Consider the following 6744-nt stretch of genomic DNA (forward strand, 5'->3'; position numbering starts at 1 on the left):
GTGTAAATGTACATACCTCTTTCTATGTATTAGTGCACATGATTATGACTGTGGGGATTAGCAAGACCAAAATCTGCAGGGTGACAACATAGCTTGGAGACATAAGGAAGGGGTAGTGCTGCAGTTTGAGGCTGAAGGCACTAGAATTTCTGTAGAATTTCTTCTTTCTTGAGGGACCTAAGTCTTTTCCTCTAAAGGCCTTTCATTGAATAGATGAGGCCCACTCATTTTATGGAAAGTAATCTGCTTAACTCAAAGTCTACTGATTTAAAAGTTAACCTCATCTAAAAACTTCACAATGACATCTAGAATGTTTTTTTGACCAAATATTTAGGTAATATGACCTAGCTAAGTTGACACATAAAATCAATCATCATGTGAGGCATTAGCAGTTTGTGCTTACTAAGAATTAGCATTATTTCACCAATCTCTTGAAAGTGGACATCACTATTGAACAAATTTGGAGTAATATAAATAACCTTTTATTCTTGTTCTTCAATCGTTTTAAACTTATGTTATTTTTACTTCCAATAGCTCCTTTCCCATGTCTTTGTCATTTTTTTTTTCAGCTCTTGCATGCACAACACACCAACAAATATCAAAAATTCAATTTAATTATTTTTCACAAGAGGAAAAGATATGATACCATGATCCACTCAAAATTTTGACTCTCTGGTACCAGTTGACTTCTACTCCATGGCAGCCACCTATTCCCTGCTTCCAGCCTCTTTCAGGTGATTTTTTTTTTTTTTTTTTTTTTTTATCCTCACCCGAGGACACTTTTTCATTCTTTGTTCAGATAGAGCAGGAGGGAGAGAGAGAGAGAGAAACATCGATGTGAAAGGGACACATCGAGTGGCTGCCACCCGCACGACCAACCAGGGCCGGGTACAAACTGCAACCGAGGTACATGCCCTTAGCGGGAACCGAACCCGGGTCTCTCCGGACCGCAGGCCGACGCTCTAACCGCTGAGCCAAACCGGCCAGGGCTCTTTCAGGTAATTTTTATGTACATCCCTATGTGCACATAGGAGTGTGCATGCTGTCTCCAAATGAAATATATATATTTTTCCAATAAAGTACATCTAAGCTAGAAGACAGAAATTTTTAGTGCTCAAATAATTTAAAGTAATAATTACATGTGTTGATATCAAAGCATTACAGAGCTAAATATTAGACCTCCATGTACAGACAAATATGAGCCAAAGTAAAAATTCAGGGAACCAGGATATAGGACTCAAAAATAATTACATGGTATAGGCAAAGGACAGATCCTCTATAAAATAGGATGGATATCACAGTTCTTTCTCTTTGAATCACTAATGTGCATCACTGTCTGAAAAGAGGCTGTGCTGGAAAGGAGGTGTAGAGGTTACCCCGTGTCTCCATTCTGTACTGCATGCCCTGATGATGTACCCCTTAAAATGAATATTTAGAAAAATATTAGCTTTTATGTTTTAGGACTGTGCATTCCACTGCTTGCTAAGTCTTAGAACAAATGCTTTATAACGTTAGATTAGCATCTTCCTATTATAGGAAATAACAGACCTCTGCCTAAAATATCCCATACGGAAACCAATAGCAGTTGATCTTTTATTAATCACGTTACATTTTTCAGACTAGTGTTTTAAATGTTTTTACAAGGCCACTAAAGCCTCAGAGTCAAATGAATATAGGGTTGTCAAGGTACATTCCTGGGCAAGTGGCCAGGAGGGCAACCAGGTAACCCCGGCTAGACATTTTGTGATGATATGTGACATCATCTAAACCATTCATCTTCTTTTTCTTTGTGCTTTGCTCATTTGACATTTATTACATTTTTCTCCCTCACTTATCTATATTTAGCTTAAAGCCCTCTTGAGCAGGTCTTCCAGGCTCTGGTAAAAAAAATGATAATTTTTCCTATCCTCATGAGATTAACTCCACCCTGGGCTATGATCTCATGTTTTTGACATGTGATTCCTTTATTCAGGAATCAAGTCCCTGTTTATTGATACCATCTGCACAGTCCCTTGTTCACATCTTAGATCTTTCTTTCCCCGGTCCTAACTCTTGGGAAGACAGTATGATGACAGCACCATCTGTGCTCCCAACTCTTTTATCTTCTGACCCAAGGAGGTATAGTTCTTAAAGTGTTTTTCATCCAGACATGGGTCAGTAGAAATATTGGGTGGATAACAACATGGATGTGTCCTTTAGCAAGATGACACAAGTCAGGACTGGCAGTGATCCACATTCAGTTATTTCAATAACTCTAAATGTGAATTCACCAAGCAGCTCTAGTTTCCTCTTCACCTCACAGGTTGTTTTGAAGGACTTTGTTCCCTGGAATTTTTGTAGAAGGTGTTTGTGGAGAATTATACCCTGGTTCTTTTAGAATCTGAGTCTAGTCTTTTAAAACAGAGGTCTACCTAAGCTAATATATTTAAAATTGTTTCCTGCTGGCCCCCTTCCCCCCATATATGGGTATATGTCCAACAAACTGTATGATGTAAAGAATACTAGATTGCACTAGAACCCAGGTCCCTGAATTCTATTTTTTGACTCTGGAAATAACTTTGTAGTACTGGGTGCATTAAACTATTGTCAGGACTATATTTTCTTATCTAAAAAATAGTTGACTGGGATGATACTTGTATAGCATCAGAGTATCAGTTGACTTACGGGTAAGAATTTATCTCTTTTCTTTCGTTTAAGTAGGTATGAAATGACATTTTGAAAAATGTTCACTGAGTTTTAAAAATAAAATACACTTTCTGTGTGCTTTGTGTTTTGCAAAGAGATAGCACTTCACTATGATGGTGAACTAAATTGTAGGTTCTCCATAAACACTCTAGAAGTTATAACAATGTTATTCATTTAAACCCTTCAAGAGCTACCATGTGGGTGATATTTAATAATCATTGTGCTGAAGCAATAATGTTGAATGAGCTACTGAGCTATCAACAGTCTGCATTGGTGGTGACAAGCAAAATTGTATATAAATGTTTTATATGATGCACAAACATGAGTATTTGATGAGTACATGCCATTAAATCCAAACTTATTTATTACTGCTGTTCCGCTCAAGGATTTCATGTAAATTAAGCATTCCCTTGAATGAGCTTTCCATTGTAAATATATTTTACTTATAAAAAGTCATTAATTTAAGAGGCTCATAGCTTCAGCATTTTTCTTATTAAGGAAATTTACCATTTCTTCATTATTTAACATGTTAACTCAGAAATTTTCACAGGGAGGATATGAAATGGTTTCACACTCCCTGGGACATTTGCATAGTCTTGCTTTCTGAAAGAACTGTCCAGCAGCAACACAACAACATCCGAATACCACACTTTGTTAGGATACAATTGACTTTGTTTTCTTTTATCACATATTTTTGAACACATAATACATTCCAGGCAACACGACAGGCAATAGGACTATAAAGACACCAACGGCCAGACATTGCGCTTCAAAGACTCACTGTTTAGTCTGGGAGAAAGGTTTGCCAGGGCAAGATGGTAGAGCATTTTCATTTATCTCTTCTTTTTCCAGGTCCCAACATGCAATGAAAAAACGAAGGTAAAGAAGAAATAAATTCAGAAGTAAAAGCATTAAGGGACATCAGTGAAAGATTTCAACAAATTTCTGGCAGACAAAAGTAGATGGATGGGTGAGTGATTAATCAAATAACAGACACAATCTAGAACACTGGCAGAGGGAGTTGCAGTTGATGAGAAACAGACTTCTCTGATGGAAACTCCAAAGGGGTTGCAAACTAAAAGAAGGCAGATGCTTTAATGGGTGGGAGGGACAAATAGATCTAAGAAAAAGATGATTAATGGAGGGCATATATGGCAGAAGCAAACCACCCACACCTCTTCCTAAACTTCTTATGCTGGATGCTTTAATCCAGGCACAAATACACATTCAACAATGCTGAGAAAAATAAGGGCAGTTAGTGTAACTAGTAGAGACCTAGAGTGAAATCTTTTTAATCTAGTCATGACTACCCCATGCAAGAGTCACCCCATGATTTCCTCCTCTAAAGCATTTCCCATTGAAAAGTCTCCCAAATCAGCATTCCTAGTCTCTTATTAAGTGTGAACTGGCTACTGTGACTCACCAGACTGTTATAAAATAACTGCAACATAAAAAAGAATAAAAAAATACACTACGTAAAAATGAATTGTGATGAAATAGGAGTAATTTAGAGAACCAAATAAGTTTTTAAAAAACTCATGAACATCATCATTTGAATTTGAGAAAGTTTTGCATGTACAAACTAACAGAATGCTTAAGATTGAAGAATTAGAGGGAGGAGGAGGAGGAAAAGAGGAAGAAAAAGAAGGAAGAAATGAATCTTGGAAATTAAAAGTCATTACTGCAATAATATGATCAATAGGAAGGTTGGAAGATGAATATGAGGTGATTGCTCATTTGATATAACTACAATAAAAACAAAGGAATATACAAGAGAAAAGATGAGTTCAGGATGTCTAACATTTGACTAACAGGAGTTGTTGGTATAGAAGATGAAGACAACAGTGGTGAAATGATCAAAGACAAAAGTGCCAAAAAGTCCTTCAAAGCTAAGAAAGAAACACATTTAATTAAAAAAGCTTTTCAAGCACTGTACCTTAAAATATCTCAACACTATTGTAAAATATAAGAAAAACAAAGATCAAAGATCCTAAAATCACCTATAAATGATAGATAATCAGAGCATCATTAACTAAGCATCATAGATGATAATGGAGAAATGCTTTCAAAATTCTTAGGGAAAATGATTTCCAATATAGATTTATATACTCAGAAAAACTTTCACTAAAATGTGAGGAATAAATACAATATTCCAAACCTGAAAGAATTCAGAAAGTATATTAGTAAAAAAAAGTATTTCTTAGGATATTAATTAAGAATATATTTCAAGAGGGGGGTGGTGGGGGAGAGATAAACCACAGAACTTATATGCATGTATGCATGAACAGTGGACATGGACAACAAACTGGGGAAAGGGCAGGGAGGGAGGGAGAGGGGGGAATCAGAGGGGGAAAAAGGAGAAACATCTGTAACAAAAATTAATTAATAAAAAAAAGATAAAAAAAGAATATATTTCAGCAAATCAAAAGACAAAGGAAAATGTGAGATTCAGGAAATAATAAATATAAGAGAACAGGGTAGGGAAGTTCCAATTATATAATTTTGTAATTACCCTAAAGTCTAGTTTAGATCAGAAGAAAAAATATATGAGAAACAGTTGTATGAAATATTCATAATATTCATATATTTGTTTTGGTAACCCAGCGACCATTGCAAAGGAATCACAGAGGAAGACATATAATTAACACAGCACAGTTGACCCTTGGACAACATGGAGTTAAGGGCATAGACATCCCCATTTGGAAATTCGTTTTTATCTTTTTTTTTGTTTGTTTTTATCCTCACCCGAGGACATTTTTCCATTTTTTGTTCAGGTAGAGTGGGAGGGAGAGAGAGGAACAGAGAGAGAGAGAGAAACATCGATGTGAAAGGAACACATCGAGTGGCTGCCACCCGCACAACCAACCAGGGCCGGGGACAAACTGCAACCGAGGTACGGGCACTTAGCGGGAACCGAACCCGGGTCTCTCAGGACCGCAGGCCGACGCTCTAACTGCTGAGCCAACCCGGCCAGGGCCGTTTTTATCTTTTTTACTCTCCCAGAGCTTAACTACATCCATCCCACTGTATACACAGTATGAGGGAAAGGGGTGGATTAGTTCCCAGGCCTATGGATACCACAGTCTATTGTGGATGCTCAAGTCTTTTATATAAAATGGTGAGAATAATGCATACATTTGGCTCTCTGCATCTGCAGATTCCTAATACTGTACTGTTTTCAACCCGCAATTGGTTGAATCCAAGGATTTGAAACCCAGGGATACAGAGGACTGACTGCATACTTATGGAAAAACTGTGTATAAGTGGACGCCTGCAATTCAAACCTGTGTTGTTCAAAGGTCAACTGTATTTGGTCCTACTCTGATTAACATTTGTAGTCTACTTTTCCAATTAACCTATAGACAGATTATGAAAGTTAATTTTGATTGAAGAGACAAATATAATAGCAAAGATACAGTGAGTGAATAAAGATAAGATAGAGGGTAGGGGCACACCTCTGTGCTCATCTTACAAAGTGGGTGTAAAGACATAATAATTGCCCTGGCCAGTTTGGGTCAGCGATTGGAGCATTGGCCTGTGGACCAGAGAGTCTTGGGTTCGGTTCCTGCTAGGGGCATGTACCAAAATAAATAAATAAATAAATAAATAAATAAATAAATAAATAAATAAATAAATAAAAGACATAATAATTAAGTTTGATAGAACACAGTTATTTAAAATTGCAATGAGAGCAGTGGAGGAAGGTGATAACTATTTGGAGAGGGGGGCTTGGAAACATGAGCACTGAGTTATAAGCCTGGTCTTTTAGATTTAATTATCAATAGATCTTGTAAAATTTGATAAAACAGAGCAAAAGTTTAAACTTTTTACAATTCTTGGGGTATTCATCAGACTATTTAAATCTAGAAATGCTTTTAATTGGTTGCTTCTGGGTAGGGAAAATGGGTACGAGGGATACGAGAACGCGTTAATGTTCATTTTACTGCATGCTCTTTGTAATCTCTGATTTTTAAAACTTTTATGTGTTACTTGGATAAAATATATGTAAAATGGCAATTGCAATATAAAAAAGCGTAGATATTGATATCTATACAAGGT

The sequence above is a fragment of the Molossus molossus genome, unplaced genomic scaffold (assembly GCF_014108415.1).
Source record: "Molossus molossus isolate mMolMol1 unplaced genomic scaffold, mMolMol1.p scaffold_m16_p_6, whole genome shotgun sequence".
NCBI lineage: Eukaryota > Metazoa > Chordata > Mammalia > Chiroptera > Molossidae > Molossus > Molossus molossus.